An 18,413-nucleotide genomic window follows, 5' to 3' on the forward strand; every position below is an offset into this window, starting at 1 on the left:
GTAATTATGCCATGCCAGTTTCTCTGCTAAGCAATTGTTAACACAACACAATGTTAATCACCATAACATAATTTTGAGTGTTTACAATGTTCTGGACTTCGATAGGTGCTACAGACATAAAATCTCATTTAATCCTCACAATGATCTCAAGATAAAAGTACAATTATTATCTCCATTTGCATCTGAAAGAGTTGAAAAGAAGAGAGTTTAAGGAAATTACCAAAGGTCGTAGAAGTAGAAATGGGATTTGAATCAGGTTTTCTGTTTCAGACTTGGTACTATTAACTTATACACAATAATAATTTTTTCATAGCCTTCTCTTAGGACTAAAACTAATCGTACCAAATAGGCACATTCCTCTATGTGACTGTCCATCCATATGTCAGGGTACAAAGGAACATGTTCAACCACCGAACAGGTGAAAACTGAACTGGGAAACCACAGTGTATCAGTTAGGGCATTTATATTGCAAAAGAACCAAACAAATCCAGCCTTTAGTCCAAGCATGTATAAGCAATAAAAAACGGAGCTCAATGGCTCAGGTAACTGAGAATTCCAGAAGAGGTGATAATATTTCTCTTTTGCTTTATGCCGAGGTTCCATTGACACTAAGTTCCAGAATCCCCCGCTCCCTCTGCTCCCTCTGCTTTGGCATTGGCTCCAGTCACAGACAGCCTCTACCTGGTGAGGGTAAGATGATTGAAGGAGCTTTAGCTTCTCATCTTTTCAAGTTCGAGTCAAGCTAGAAATAAAGAATACTTCTTCCCTGGCTCAGATCAAAAGATTGTGAGTAGCAATCCACTACTTAAGTTATGTAACTTGAGTCATACTGAGACCAACAGTGTGTCCAGGGAAATGGGGTGTTCCGATTGGGTAAGGCTGAGGTCTTCTACTCCACCCCTGGAGTCAGGGAATGGGGCTGATATACCACAAAACCTTAAATAAAAGAAGGACTGATCCTCAAACAAAACACAGAGATTGCTACCAAAAGAAATAATGAATGTTGAATGATTATAAAACCAAGCTTGTCAAATATTCATTGCTCTAGCAACTGTCCTTAGGCAAGTCACCATACATTTCTCTCGGACTCATTTTCTTCATCTCTACAATGAAGGATTAACCTAGATGATTTCTAATATCTGAATTGAACCTAAAGTTCTATGGAAAGTCCTAAATCATAAACACTATTCTTTGGTACATCATCACTTCTATTATTTGATTTTCTCTTCCCTTTAATGCCATCTACTAGGTGCTTTGGCCTCTCACATTCTTCCCTGCTTACCCCAGATCTTCCTCCTTGGTAAGACTAAAATTCATGATGAAATTCTACACTCCACTTAGACTTCTCTCAGGCCTGACCCCCAATCCCCCACAAATCTGATCTTCTCCTGTGCTCCCTTCTAGGTAATTTGCAGATATAAATATATGTTGACATACAAAGAACACATTAGGTTCAATCAATAGTTTTAATAAAAACTGTTATCATAAGTGCTATCGGGTGAATAAATTACCACCCCTTGCTAATATGCTAATATTGCATTCATTCATGTCTGATATGAAGAGTGGCTTAACTCCTAAGACTAACTCTCTTCTGGGATTTACTGTGGGTATGTTTCATGACATTTGAATTCAGCATCCTACACTTTCTATAACCAAAAGAAGCCCTTCTACTGTTACCGTTTTTAAGCCCAGCCCCAGAAAATTAGATTACTATAATGTTCTATGAGTGGATAAGTTCTATATGGGCAGGGATTCTATCTTATTCATCTTCACATATCCTAAAACCTAGAACATAGTCAGAATTAGTACGGGATGAATGCTGTAGCCTACTACCCTGGAACTGTCAATCTATAAAGTGATTACATATATATACTAAATGTATATAAGCTTCAAAGTTTCAAAGTTCTCATATTCAGAATCCAGTCATTCATTCATCCAATAAAAATGTGCCAGACAGATTTCTGGCACTTAAGAGTCATTGGTGAAGAAAATAGATAAAAATTTTATTCTCATAAAACTTACATTCTATTGAGTATACAGAGAGTGAAATAATAATTAAATATTATAATGTCAAGGAGTGACACATGCTAGAAAGAACACAAAGTAGAAAAAAAGGAATAGAGAAAGAGGAGGATGTTGTTGGTTTAGAAAGAGTGTGCAAAGATTGTCTCGAATTAGGAGATTTTGAGCAAATTCTCTGTCCCTGATCCTCACTGTACAAAACAGGAAAGTTTGCTTGTCGTGTTTCATATCAAAAGCTCTACATAAGCAAGAGACACAGTTGAGTTAGAAAATATCTGAATTGCTTCAAATTCCATGCTACTGATTCTTTTGTAATTACTGATAAAAGATGTCAAAACTAGATGTATTATAGTTATAGAATGAATAAAACTCATCCTCAAAGAAATTTAGGATGAAAGAAGCAATAAAAGTGGTGTCAAAAAGGTAATGATCCTTGCAGCAACACGCTGATTGCAGCTTTGCTCTGCTGGGGAGGGTAGTCTGCAATGCCACTCAGGCAATGGAACCTGGACAGTGAGGTTTCTCAAGGCCTTGCTGCCGTGGGGCATGCACTATAGATGTAAATATACGTTCTTTCCTCATCATTATTCATAATGGCCCCCAACAGACTCTTATAAAGAAAAACATCATTCACTAAGCTCAGTATCCATGAACTTAAAATATGGTTCTTCACTCATGTGTCACTAATTACAACCGAACTAACTAAAATGTATTTATAAACCATTATCCCATAGAGGTTACCTCAGGCCATTTTAGGAGACGCTTTCCCAGAAAGTGATGCTGTTATAAAATTTTTAAAAGGAATTTGAAAACCAAGTAATGGATAATTTTTCCTTCCTAGTTAGAATGTCACAGAAAATCCTAAGAGTTAAAAAAGACGCTCAAAAACCCCAACACTTCAGTATCAAGCATTTTGTTTTAATTATTCATTTATGAAAACATAAACATACCCACACACCTCAGTTTTAAATATCATGTAAAATGAAGAGTCTAATTTAATAACCTATTCCTATTCTGATTCACTGCAACTCTAAAGTTATACGATTCTGTGTTTTTTTTTTCAGTTTTATTTTTATAGATTTAGGGGGTACAAGTGTAGTATTGTTACATGGATATATCTTGCTGTGGTGAAGTCTGGGTGTTATAGCGTAATCACCACTCAAAAATAGTGTACATTGTACCCTTTAGGTAATTTCTCATGCCTCACCCTTCCTCCCACCCTCCCATTTCTTCTGTCTCTAATGTCTGTAATTCCACTCTCTATGTGCTTGTGTACGCATTATTTAGCTCCCACTTAGAAGTGAGGACATGCAGTATTTGACTTCCTATTTGACTTTGTTAAACTTAAAAAATAGAAATAATGGGCTGGGCGCGGTGGCTCACACCTGTAATCCCAGCACTTTGGGAGGCTGAGGTGGGCGGATCATGAGGTCAGGAGTTGGAGAGCAGTCTGACCATCATAGTGAAACCCCGTCTCTACTAAAAATACAAAAAAAAAAAAAAAAAAAAACAATTAGCCAGGCATGGTGGCAGGTGCCTGTGATCCCAACTACTCGGAAGGTTGAGGCAGGAGAATCCCTTGAACCCAGGAGGCAGAGGCTGCAGTGAGCTGAGATCACACCATTGCACTCCAGCTGGGTGACAGTGCGAGACTCCATCTCAAAAAAAAAGAAAAAAGAAAAAAGAAATAATGATAAACCCGAATGTGATGTTGATGGAAATAACTCCATTTTTCAGGTACTCTCTTTTAAAGTGAGAGATAAATTACTTGACATCATAATGAACATTAAAAATACATAATACCATTGAAAAGACAAAATAGCAAAACTCTTTATTACATTAAATACATTAACTCTATAGATGCACACACACAGACACACACACACAGGGAAATGTGAAACTAGAGCTTTTACCATATAATTGAAGGCAAATAAAAATATAGTTAAATATCTAGTTTTTGTAAATAAAAGGAATTATTTGACTGAATTACATGACTTACTCTACAATATATAATACATATAGTATATTATTTGTATAAATGTAAGTATCACTTTAGAATTCATGTGATTTTATGTGTCTGTACATATAGACACAATTATATATAATACATGTATATATATACAAATATATACAAAACTCTACATATATATACACACATACATATATACATTTTAGCCTATTACATTTCTTAGGCATGAATAAACACCTTCTGGTCTATAGCACATAATGACAGAATAATGCCGTCATAGAAATTAAATAGTCTTTTGATCTTTGTTCCCAGCCCTCTATTCCAAAAAATATAATTCAAGATATAATAATTTAAAGAGTAGCAGAACTAGCAACAACTATTCATTTTACTCTTAAAATGATGGCCAGGTCTACTTCTAGGTCAGAATTGCTTTCCTTGACTTGAAAATATGAGGTACACCTCAAGTTTACAAAGCCTCATCATAATTCCGTACCTGAGCACAACACTTTCAGCATTTATGAAGAAAAAATGACCCATACCATGAAACAAAAAAGGACTATGCTCACCTTAAGACAAAACTACTATAAATGTCTGAGTAATATTTAAGTGTATGCAGAAAGCGTTTTATATGAACTACCTGCCTCTAGGATTCTCCTCCTGGGAAACATTATTGAGGATTTTAGCAACATCTAGAGACAGAGGCAAATAGTAAAGTTATATGTAGAGTGACATAAAAGTTGTACTATGTATGTTCTGTACTATAACAGTTTTATGGGGGAAAATGAGTATGGCGTAAATAAAAAAGAAGAAGCAGAGGTGAAGGGATGTAAATTGGGGTATGGGGAATAATTCAAGTGAATGAAAGAAAGTTTTATGAACTAGGCACTGGAAGCCTAAAGAAATCTTATGGGAATGGAGTAGTAAACAAATGACCCACATGTGCCTAAAACAGATATAGAATTGATTCTGTATTCTGTATTCACATCTGACAACTTAATGACTATAAATCTGTCAAAAGTATTTATAATTCCAGAGGATTTGAGAGTGAAACAAGTATTGGGCTTACAGTTCGAATTCAAGCACAGAAAAACACATGCTATCAGAAATATTGTAATGCAACAATGTAAGCTGATGGTAGGTCTAGAATTACAACTACCAAGACAAGTAAAACCTCACTAATTCCAGCAGTAATTTTAAATTCTCAATAATTAAGGTGACCTTTATTAAATATTAAAACAATAATGATGTTTAATTATAGCTACTAATTACTGAGCTCCTATCAGATCAGAGTCCAGGCAACAGTCTATGTTCTTTAAAAACATTACTCACAGCCAGAGTTAGCAACAACTCAATTCAGTGATAAAGCTCTTTTTTTTTTCTTTTTCTTTTGAGAGACAGACTGGGAAAATTCCCTTCCTGGTTCTGCAATTTCATAGCGATGTGGTCTTGAATATTACATCACTTGACTTCAATTTTTCATCTGTAAGTATAACAATCTTGCTAACTACTTCGAAGTTTTGTCATGAGGTTAAAACAAAACAATGTGGTACTTAGCATGTTGCAGGAAGAGTGAGCACAATAAAATGATCACTGACTGGTCACCATTATTATCAGTAATTTTCCCAACAATTTTTCAGGTAGAAATGATTATCCCCATTTCACAATTTATCTAATAAAACATAAAGCTGTAAATTAGAAACAAATCTGTCTGACAAAAACACACAAACCAAAAAAAAAAAACCCACCCAGATTAAAAATATGTATATATGATACTGCCTAATTAATAAATTGTGTGCTTATGTCACTGTTGTCAACTATATTTGGTCATTAGCTTACAAAGATTTAATTCACATTTATCTTTTGGCTCTACAGAGTAACTAAAGTAATAAAATGCTAAATAAACAATTGAAAATGGAGGAACAGCCCTCTAAGCTAAGGTTTATTAATCTTATTGATGGCAGGACATTTTAATATGAGCAAATCAGCCCTGAAAAGTGAATTTATGTGCAAAAACAATGGCATTTAAAGGCAATTTTTGTTGGAGTAAAATGCATTACATTATTTGGCATTTTTGCAATACACAGGCCATATTTATATCATTTTATTTTTATTTTTGTCAGTTTTTGCATGTCAGTAAAGATACACCTTTAAAATTTCTTTGTGGAACTAAAAAGTATGTTGTCCTAGAAAGTTGTAAAATAATCTTTAAAAATAAAAACGGTTTACTTCACTATGGCAAGACATTTTAGGAAGAGTTCCAGATTCTTTCAGACAAACTTAAATTTCAGGCTCCTTATTTTTCCCAGAGGTTTAATCTATTGTACTACATTGAGCTGATTCCAAGTATGAGGTTTTCCAGTAAATATGATTTTCCTCTTTGATCAGTTCTGGGAGACCATGATAGAAGAGCACAGAACAATATGTGAATCAAATTTTTTAAAAATATATTTACTCAAGTAGGCATTTTCTTCAAGCACAAATTAATGTAAATCAAGCATGGGGAGAACTCTGACCTTTGAAATTATACTTGCATAGTCAGACTTCCCTAACAAAGTGCATGTTTACAGTATCTTTTATTTAAATCAATATCCTTTATGCATGAGCAGAGAAAGGAAAAGAGAAATGCCAACAGCAAATAGACAGAACTCAAATGATTTAGCTCAGCAGAGTGGAATAATGAGCCAATCTCTCCCCAGCGTCCAAGTCACTCTGTGATATTTAGCTAGGCACTTACAGAACTATATTAGCTCTTTCAGGTCATTAAGATGCCATTTTGTGCACTTCCATAGTCAACTTACTCTCTGAAGCGTCCAAGTTGCTACTGGAGAATGACTGCAGCAGTGGGGTGAATAAACTGCCTGATTAATTTATGACTTGATCACAATGTTAGTTAACGGGTAGAGAATTTTCAGGGAGGGAGCATTTATCCGATGTGTGTTGTACTGAAATGAACTGAAGCATTGAATTAACAGTATGAGATGAAAAAAATATTTGTTTGTATCCTTTAAATATAATGGCATATGTAGAAAGAAAGATCCCTAATGGTATCAATTTGTATAACAATTCTTTGGGTACCACTAATAAAGATGCTATTGATTAAAGTCTTGTCAGCTTTAACTACAAATCAAAAAGTTACATACGTGCCACACATAGTTCAAAAAAGAGTCATAATCATCACATTTCACACATTTTCAAATATGAAATTTTATAGTTTGAGTCAATTCAATCATAATTTTATATCCATTTGGGACCTCTAGCTCTTATTAATCTATCAAAGATAAGTCCTAAAGTCTTACTAAAAATGTTGCTTGGTATAGGAGACTGTTTTGATGAGAAAATGTCCTGTCAGGGGCATGACCTCGGCTTTTAAGTAGCAGGGGTGTCCACTCTCAGGCCCACATATAAAACCAACTTAAGTTCTGGAACCCATTTCCATGTTATTTTCCTAAGCAGACGCCCTGTACCATCACCTGACTACCCTCACAGGAATGATGGAGCTGTCAGTGTCAGTTTGCTCCCCACGTTTTTTCCCTAGTGGAACATTATGGTGAACTGAATGATCTGCTTACAAACTATTACAATTCACCCGTTTTGTTTTATTTTGTTTTGTTTTTCTATCATGAATCTATTTAAGTCACAGATGATTTGGCCCAAGAAAAAAATATTTTAATTTTTATAAAACTTATCTAGACTTTGAAGCTTCTGCTTACAGATTGATATCAATAAAATGAGAATTTGAAAAGAAGTCCTTAGCACTATACATTTTACCCGAATAACTAAGAACATAGAGAGCTTGCTCATAGTTCTTACAGATGAAAACATCTCTATGATGGCAATCTAAGTGCTAGAGACAAATGTTCTTTTCAACTATATGATATTTAATTAAACATATTCTTAACCAAGAAAGTCAATCATAATAGTAAACACTTTCATAGCCTTTACTGTATGTCAAGCATGTTCTAAGACCTCTGGCTAGCTGCATTAATTTAATCAATCTTCTCAATCCTATAGGCTAGCTTCTGTTATTATCTCCATTTTGCAGTTAAGAACAGTAAGGAATAGAGGAGCTGAGTATTCATCCAATGTTGTCCAATTAGTAAAGAAGAGACCAGGGATTCAAACTCAGGCAGCATGTCATCAAGTCCAAGCTCCTGGCCACCGTGCTGTGATCTTCTCAATGTTCGTGTAATTCTCTTACAGATACATCTCATGGGTTTCAGTAACAACATTCTACAATTCAGTGCTTTCCAAGCTTTTCACATCATGGCACACATAAAAGAAGAATTGCATTTAAACAGTAGACTCAGATGAAAGTATGAGGCTGCTTGTAGTCAGAGATACCATCATAGGGCTTACTTCTGGCCACTCTGGGGATTGAAAAGGTCAATGTCCCATCCATGCCATTTCAGGCACACAAATGTGCCTTAGCACAATGGTTAATAAGCTTCCTGTAATCAGCTACTAGAGCCACAGTTTTCCAAGGCAGAGACAGAATCTGAAATACACCACTTACATTTCTACCAATTTTAGAAATGGGAGCTAGCATTCAAAGCAGAAAGGGCAAAACCATAAAGAGGTTGAGTTCAGGTGCAGATATGATCAACTAGGTCATAGGTTAACTATCAGATAAGCTTAAGCAAGCCACACATGTTTGTGAATACCCTAAAAGTGGACACATTTACAAATCCACATTAAATACACATTAACCTAATTTCCATTAATACTTTACTGGGGGTCTGAAGAGCTTTTCTTTGAAATCAAAGACCTTCCGCATTGTACAATCTTTGGTAAGAGCAGTGCTGATGAAAATGATCAATGCAATCCTATATAAATAATTTTCAGCATTGCAGGTGGATCACAGATGGCAGAGAAAGCTCATACATGTACACCTGCTATAAATTCTTAATTTATTCAGTCAAGGATACCAAATGAATCACTTGTAGGTGGTGTTATAGAATATGCTGCTGGAACGACATAACTTTAGGGTGAGTTTTCTGTTTCCTCTACTCAGTTTCTCAGGATACTCTTTGCCTTTAAGATCCTGCCAGCGTTAAGAAAGAAGAAAAATACTTGCTATACCAGTACTCTTTTACATTCCGTCTTTCATCACCAATCCAGAAAAACTTGCACCCATGTTCTATATACTTCTTTTGAAGAGACGATTAACAAACATCCTTGTTCCCGATCCAAATTTAACATAAATGAGTTTTCTCATCTACAAGGAAAAAGCATTGTCAAGTGCCTTATTTCCCCCTAAATGTTATCTGTATCTCTAATAGTCCAATGTTCTAGAAAGCCCACCTTCCAAAGGTACTATAGCACTCTTAATGTTTCTTTATTCCTGAGTTAAATAAATGCAGTTATATTAACACATCCATCTTTCTTAGACAACTTACTTTGTCTATGTTATGAAGGTGAATCTAATATTATAGAATTGTTTGATTCACTTCATTTGTTTAACTTATTTGAGCTTCTACAAAATAGCAAACACTGTTTAAGATACTGAAATACAGTTCTCAAGGAGCATGAAAACCAGTGGAGAGGGACATGAAAAAGGCACACATTACAAACAATATAGCAGAAGCTAGTAGGAACAAAATACTGGAAGTGGTGAAGGTAATGGCTTATTGTGGGCACAGGGATCATAGTAACTTCCACTGTGTACTTATAGTTGGTAAGAAAATTTTATAGAATAAGGGACATGCAAACTGGACCCTGATGCATAAGTAGAAATTTTCAAGGCAATTAAAAATGGGAAAGACATTCCAAGCAGAAGGATTAATATATACAAAGGAAGAATGCTATGAAAATTGTTTTCAGGAAATGGTGCACCGTTCACTGGAGATAGGGCAAAGGATGTGCATAGGAGGTGGTGAAGTGGATTTGAGAGACATACTCTCAGAACATAAGCCAGAGATGCAGAGGAAGCTAGAATTTGAAATATCTCCTTGCCCCCACCTGCACAAATGATTTGTTTTTGTCCTGTAAGTTACTATTATTATTTAAAAATTTTGCACTTATTAAATAGCCTTCCTTCTCCCTTCTTTATGGACTTACCTCTTTAACACCATAAATATTAATTTTTCAAATAAATTAATTATTAATTTTAGAAAATTATACTATGTCAGTAACAGGATTTTACCTATTAACCCTTGGTTCTTATCTCAGTACTGAACTATCTAAATCCCTCTGATCTTTCCCAGAACTTGGACATCCTTGCTGTACTTGCAGCCAAAATTACTGGCTTGCTGGTAATGCCTTAAAGGCCAGGGATTCAGGTATTCAGCTGCATTGTATCAGTCACATACATTGTATAGAATCAATTTTACCAAAGTTACATTACATTGGATAAATCTACGAGTAGAAAAACATCAACTCTGAAAAATATAGACTAGAAATAAAGAGTTTTAAAATCCTAGGTATACCACAATTCCCTAAACAGATTCTGAACCTGCAGCTTCAAAACAATAATTCTTAACCTGTTCTGCCACCTCTACAAGCTACTGTGGGTGTTCTCTTTGGCATCATAAAAGTTATATTTCCTGAATTGGTTAAAGCTGTTTCCTGGGTATCCTCTTTGATGAATACAAGCATGTTTCGACTTAAAAAAATTCTAAGTCAATAATCTGTCATAACAGTACCCTTATTCAGACTCCTACATGAATTTTATTAAAAGAAAGAAAATCTAAATTGCATGAATTCATTAAAACTATTCAGTACACTATAATTATAGGATTACTCAAGTGCTTCCTTTGAACAGCTGCAGTCTTTAAAATTAATACTCACACACACTGCACGTGCACACTTTCACACACACACGTACCTTGTTTGTTAACACCTCTTCCAGAAATGAATCTAGTGGGAGAATTAGGGGTATTTAAAACAATAAGAAGAGAATTGGGGGTAAAATAGTGACATGAGCAAAGATGTTTTCCCACTACCCTCTCGAGGTATGGAAGGTCTATGGAAATAAAAATTAAAAATAGGGAAAAACTTCCACCCATCTGGAAATTAGAAAAGATGCCATCAAAAATCAGAAGCTTTGGTGAATTTCTTCAAGATAGAGTCCAGACAGGACTGGACTAAGAGAGACTTAGAGACATGCAAAAATTGAATTTACCTAGGAAATAAGTGTGGGAGAATTTGAACAAATCCCACATGGTTCCATTCACACGGAGTTGGGGGCACAGGGAGAGAAAGGAGGTCGGGGTACACCAGATGGCCACGCCAAGCAGCATCTTGGTTTATGGAGTTTCTATTCTACAGTCAGCAATCAGAGAAAGAAATATCAGCAAATGCGGACTTTCTTGAAGAACAGATTGCTGTCCCAAAGAGAAAACTTAATTGATAAAACTTCTTCATGGAATGAGCAGCTACAAGAAGCTATCATTCATAGTTGGCAGTGGCATACCTAGCATATTTGATAACCAGAGTAGATAATTTTTAAACCACCTTTCTCTATATGGCAAAAATAATAATCATGTAATAATCAGTAATAATCATTATTTTACTTATTCTTTTTAGTTTTAAAACAGTTAACATTAAATGGAATAAAGTTTTATTTTAAAAAATATTTAAATGCAGGAAAATATTTTATTCATGAACTAAATTTTGTGCTTACTAGAAAAATATGATTACATTGCCATTCTCACTCTGTTTCACTCCTTTCTATTTTAAACACAAATAAAAACTCCAGGTGATCACATAGGAAAACTGACAAATAACTATAGATCTGATTATTAATTTTTACAATCACTATTGAAATGCGGGATTGAAGACTCAAGCTATACCTTAAGTCACCATTATTACAATTGTTAGCACATGATGATAATGAAAAGCAAACTGATTTTAGTTGGGTTTATTATTGTTTTTAAAGTCTCTTCAGACAATGCACCCCCTTATTACCTGCACTCTGAGCTCTGATAAAGAGAATGAAGAGTAGATTGGATTCTGCCTAAGATTATTTTACTGTAGTAGAATGTAAACTCAGGAAATCAACCCAGAACTCAAACAAGTAAGACTAATAGATGAATATAATGCAGTGAAATATGTTAGATGTGGAAGACTCAGAGAATTCAACCTATACTAGGCATTCCAGGAAAAAGAAAAACAATTTTTAAGAAATCACAAAATTAATTTTAAAAATTTATTTTTAAAAAATGTTTAAGCTGAAGACCTAAATCTTTATCAAAGGAATTTGGCAAATATAAAATGTAAATAATGAAAAGTGGCAATATTTAACATATCCTAGTTATGACCCTTACATTTCATAGGGGGCTGGGAGGCATCCAATTACCATATAGAAAAGCAGATCACTTTCAAACGAACACAAAATTCAAGTTTGATTTAGATATCTCCTTCCCAACACTGACGCCAGTAAACAATCAAGCCATAGCTATGGAGTTTTGAGAAGAAAAAAAAAAAAGTTAAACCCAAGATTTATTTCTTCATCTTTGATTCTGCTCATGTGAAAAAGCAATAGAAAGGCATTTTAGTCATAAGTGGTCAAAAAAGAAATTCATGTACCCTTTCTGAAAACGATTAGATATTGTTTCAACTCACAAAGGGATAAATAAGAATCACAACAGAGCAAGAATGAAAAGTGATTGTTAATAATACACTAAGAAGTGGTAAGGCAGAGGAGAAGGAAAATAAAGTAAGGCTTAATTTTCATCTAACCTAACTTCTAATTACAGCTTCACTCTTCACATTGAATATTAAGCAAAAACAGAAAGTCCAAATATTTTTAAATGTCAAATGTAACCACTATTAAAAATATACAGCACATGTAGCTTCCAAATCATGGAAGTGAAAAGGGTAGGGTAAAATAACAAGTAACCATAGAAAACAATGGGATGGTAAGAAGCCCAAATATATCAGATATGGTGATTAATATAAGCATATTATGCTTCCTATTAAAACGTAAAGAATTCCAGGCTAAGTTAAACAAACAAACAAACAAAATCCCAAATATATGTAATTCAAATGTAGGTGAGATTACAAAATAACACTCTCCTATAAAATTAAAACAAACAAACACTCTTTGTATTATCCCATATTTTACAAGTTCAATGCTCTGGCATGGTATATACCTATAGTTACTGCTGGGCTCACAGTCTTTTCATTTCTGAACTCAGAATCTCACTTTCATCTGACCTCCAGCCTCTCCATCTTCTGCTCCTGTTCTTTTCCTGAATTTCCCCATTCCCATCCTCACAGAAAAGCAGTGGTAGGGGTTGCAGTCGTCACCGAAGCTTGGGTACCGTGGAAGGTGCTGTGTCACCCTGTTGTATGTCCTTCTTTCATCAAAACTCCCTGCCAATCTCCAGCCCTCTCAGAATTCCAAGAACTCCTTACCCATTGTGCTTGTAGAAAACTCAACAACCCTCCTTTCTTAGAAGAGTAGTTTATCTAGCTTTTGAGCCACAAATAGGCTTCCATCCTATCTTTGCTCTTCCAAAGTCAATAATATCACTATTCAAACAACCCTTGTACTCTTGGTCTCATCTTTTAGAGGCCCAGAAGAATAGGCTTTGGAATTTCAAAATTCATTTTCCCTCTTCTATAAAATTATGTAAATGCAAGTGAGCTAGATATTTTCTTTTTTCAGGAATATAAATTATGCTACCACCTGTTACCATATCTTCCCCTAGTTCCTCAAGACAGATGCTGTTTAAGTCAATTTGGATCTTAAATTATACTATTTTCCTCGATTATAAAAATGCTGTTTGTATAAGAAGTATCTAAAATAAAATTAGGTAAAAGATTTGAAGTAAAAGAATGAGCAAAAAACTGATTGGAAAAAATGTAAATAAAAGAAAACAGTGATAGTAAATATCAGCCTAAGAAGAAACAAATCCAGGGAAAAACATCACATCAGAAATTCATTATTTTATATTGTTAATAGGTAGAGTTTTCAATAAATATACAAGACTCATTGACCTTTATGTGCCCCATAATAAAATATCAACATAAATGTAGTTAAACAGTCAGAAATACAAGAAATTTTCAAAACCCATTTATGGGGAAGACCAATATATCTCTATTGCATCTCTCTAGCTTTTTAAAAAATAGAAAAACTATTTGCTAATTCTATAAAAACTGTATTTTTAAAGCATTTATAAAGTACTTATGGGAAAAACCTCATTAAATTAAAATAGAAATCATTTAATGTTGAAATTATAACACAATAAATTTAGAAACTGGTGTAATTCTAATAAAGATCTTAGGAATTCTTTTTTGGATTTTTTGGTATGATTTTCCAGTATGTCTAGAAGAATAAATGATTGACAAAAATACAAGAAAATATTTTATACATATATTATTGAGGGAAATATGCTGTGCTTGATATAGAAATATAGAAGAACAAGTCTTAAAATATAATGGTGCTGTCATAAATATAGAATATGTGGAATATAAATCAAAGCTCAAAAACCCAACTATGCATATATACATATGAAAATGTTATTTCACATCAGAGAGGAGAGGATGGACTGATATTCAATAAAGTGTCTTAACGGACTCACTATTTCACACTCAAAGATATATTCCCAATTAAGTGTAACATTGAATTTAAAGAAGAAAATGCTAGAAGAAGACGTGAAGGAATGTAATTACACTGATGATTTTTGGAAACTATTAAAGATAGGATAGAATAACATTATGTGTTATTCATATATAAATTCATAGATTCATAAATTCAAAGATTTATTTTTAACTCAAAGTTTCAGAAGCAAAATCAGTAGAATCTGTAGGCAAATGATAAGCTTCCTAAAAGTATCTCAAGGATATAACAAACAGAAGGTCACAGTACGTTTAACATACAAAGATTTGTATGACTACACACATGCACTCCAGTTAAAAAGAGAGAAAAGATTGTTAAAAGACGTAAAGAGTCTGACTATAAGAACAGAAATAAAAATGGTACATACAAAAAAATGCTCAGCCCCACTTCTAGTCAAAGCAATGTAAATTAAAACAATAATCAGATACAATAATTGCTTTGTCAAATTGCCCAAGTCTTTTGTTTGTATGTTTTTGTGTTGTTTTGTTTTAAGATAAATTCTAATGTTGGCACTGCTGTTGAGAAATGTCTGCTCTCTCACATTGCTGGATGGATTGCCTATAGTAATAATTTTCTACAGTGAAATTTTCTATGTATTAAAAGCCTTATATTTTTTCCATACAGTTTGACTTAATAGTTCCATTCGTAAGTACAAATAACCAAGTGTAAAGGAGAAAAACAAGAAACAGCCTAAATAACTAAAAATAGGGAATTGTTTAAATAAATGATAAGCAAATGTAAAATTTGTTTATATTGTAAATATTGTATATCTTGCTTAAACATAAAATTTGCTTAATATGATAACATGATAAGCAAATGTAAAATTTGTAATATAAAAGCATATTGATTAGTGACAAACGAAAATGTTCAGGATTCATTTCATATTGAAAAAATATTTACAAAATGATCTGATTTGTCAAAACAAAAATAAAGTAGCATACCAAGGGCAAGACTTTGGAAGTGTGTCTCCTTGGAGGATAGTAATATTTTATTACTGATACTTAGAATTGTAGGCTTATGGTGTTTAATAAAAGCAAATTCACTAATGGTTTTATTATTGCTCTTAAATTCTCCACAGACACTGGATCCCTGAGAGTCTGAACTGTTGGGAGGCCTCTTCTACCATCCCACCACTAAGGTGTGGCTCTGAAAATATATTTCTGTGACTACTGGGCAGGAAAGAAAATTTTAAAATGTTAACAGTATTTATTTCTATAGAATTATAGGAGTTATCTTTTTTCACTTTTCTGTATTTTCAGTATTTTTTTCAATGAATGTGCATTTATTTTTAAACACAAGAAATGTCTATTTTAATTTTAAGAGAGTCAAAAGCTATTATGACTAAAGTTTTGATCATAGAGACACACACACACACAAAGAGAATTCCTAAAGATATTCTTTCCTCTTCAAATCCAGAGTTTCATGCAAAATACGCTTCCTGACTGAGTGGCAACCTTCTCTCTCCTCGAGTTTCTGTGAGTTAGTCCTGCTCATCTCTGCCCCATTCTGATCGTACATCCCAGCCCTACTCTAGCCCCACCCCAAAATGTTTGTCCTTCCTGCCAAAACTACCTAACATGCTTATTTCCTTTTTTTAATTAACATATTTTTTCTTAATTTTTTTTATTTCAGTAGCTTTTAGGGTACACGTGGCTTTTGGTTGCATGGATTTACCACCAGCAATGCCATCCTAAAAATCTCAAAAAGCCTAACTTTGCAAAGTGATATGGCTGACAGTAAAGGAGAGAGAGGTCTAAAGAAGAGGTGGAATGGAATGGTATTAAATTGCCAATGACAGCCATTCAGCCCCTTTGTCCTACTATTGATTGGGCCTTTTACCTCTATTGACAAGAAGAGCATTCGGACTGATTCCCGCTTGCTGTATGGCTCACACTGTCTTTTTTCTTTTTCTTTTTTTTCTTTTCTTTTTTTTTTTTTCTGAGGCTCTATTAAACCTGGGTTCAATATACAATAATTTCTTAAGTCACAAAGATTACATCCTTTAATAAAAATTATGGTTTTCAAGACGGTAAAATTTGCAGAAACTTCCAAAACAAACAAGATGTATAAAAACTAAAACTATTCCATGACGTCAAAATCTGTTGAGGAAAACCTGGCTGCTGCATTCAAATCTGCAAAGACAGAATCTCTCCCTTGTTTTCTGTTATGCATACAGTCCCTCTTTTACAAATGTTTTTAACATCTCTATTACTGTAGTAGTCCGTTCTTGCATTGCCGTACAGAAATACCAGAGGCTGGGTAATTTATAAAGAAAAGGGGTTTAATTGGCTCAGGGTTCTGCAGGCTGCACAGGAAGCACAGCAGTTTGCATCTGCTCACCTTCTGGGGAGGCCTCAGAAAACCTATAGTCATGGTGGAAAGTATAGTGGGAGCGAGCACCTCATATGGCTGGAACAGGAGGAAGAGAGAGAGATCTGGTTAAACAACCAGATCTCACAATCACTCACTCACTCACTATCACCAGAACAGCATGTAGGGAATGATGCTAATCCATTCATGAGAACTCCAGCCCCATGATCCAATCACCTCTCACCAGGCCCCAACTCCAACACTGGGGATTACAATTCAACATGAGATTTCATGGGGATACAGATCCAAACCCTATCGGTTACCATCTTCTAATTTAGTCTTTTGGGTGTACCTTCTCTCCAGATGCATCTTTGAAAGTCTCAGCAAAATATACTATGTCTATGTGGAGGCTACACAGCTTGTGCAAGGGATGGACACCCAATCCCACCTCACGACACTTCTCCACATAACCTGGAGGATATAAGAACAAATTTTGTCATGTTTAGGGAGCTGAAGAGAAATACATACATGCAAAAAGGCAAAGCTTTTAATAAAACAGTCTTGTCTCTTTCCAATCTGCAACCAAACCCACCTTCCTACAATGTGCCTACCGGAAGTAAAATTCAAAGTATAGCTAATACATTATAGATTCTTTCCATCACTTCATGGTAGATGTGGATTCGTCTTTTAAAATATACATTGCGAATAATTAAGAATGGACTATTCTAATAGAGGTAAAGCAAGCAAAATGTTCTGTGAGAAAAATTATTTATCTTTTATTTCAGAATGTGTTTGGTTCTTACATTTGAATATGAATTATCTGGAAATTCACTTCAAACTGAAGCGCTGTGGTGAGAACCAAAACACTAGGGAACTAGTTTGGGATCTACCACAGAGTAATCTCTGCGACTTATTGACCCTTTGCAGCCTCCATCTCCTCTAAGGGAAAAAAGCAAAGGGTGAGAGCAGAGACTGAATCTAGGGCCCCTTACAGCAGAACAAATCAAAGCTTCTCTCAGTGTGTCTTTAAATAATAAAATCTTGCTGTGAAGAATTGCTGTCTAGATCCCACTGCACAGCTTCGCCTTATAACTCATTCCAAACTGGAAATAGCTTTTCTCTCAGGCTCATGAGGAACTTAGCTTAAAGCAGACATGAACGGTCTCATTGACATTCGTTAAATGTAGAGTCTTCAACATGTTTTCTTTATAAGTAAAAGCTACACATGATGTAAAGAAAAAAATACAGAGATAAACCAAATTAAATAAGTGAGGCTGTTCTGAAAGACGTGGGATTCCATTTCATCCCCAGCCCTATCTCCTCAGCCATTAAGTTTCTAAGCTGCTTAAAATCCGGTTGCCACTTCCTTTCCGGAAAATCTAGCAAGAGATAGCTGAGCGTGTCAAGATCGGAAGCTCTAGCTATCTATCGACAGGATTTGGGAAGCTGGATCTTGCAAGTCTGACTAGATTCCCAACAAGAGCGGCCCTGGGCCAGCTCTAAGAATTGCAGGCACATATCCAGGCAATTAGTGATTGCACTTACGGA

The 18,413-nt window shown here is 34.6% G+C and overlaps 1 long non-coding RNA gene across 1 annotated transcript; it reads left to right on the top strand.

Annotated features, from left to right (window-relative positions):
* Positions 1-662: 662 nt before the first annotated feature.
* On the top strand, positions 663-16,059 carry LOC107974636 (uncharacterized). Its single transcript, XR_001717515.3, has 3 exons — positions 663-786; positions 15,634-15,693; positions 15,972-16,059. It is a non-coding gene; the product is annotated as an uncharacterized LOC107974636 (long non-coding RNA).
* The last annotated feature ends 2,354 nt before the right edge of the window (positions 16,060-18,413 follow it).

Source organism: Pan troglodytes, chromosome 4, assembly GCF_028858775.2.
Source record: "Pan troglodytes isolate AG18354 chromosome 4, NHGRI_mPanTro3-v2.0_pri, whole genome shotgun sequence".
NCBI lineage: Eukaryota > Metazoa > Chordata > Mammalia > Primates > Hominidae > Pan > Pan troglodytes.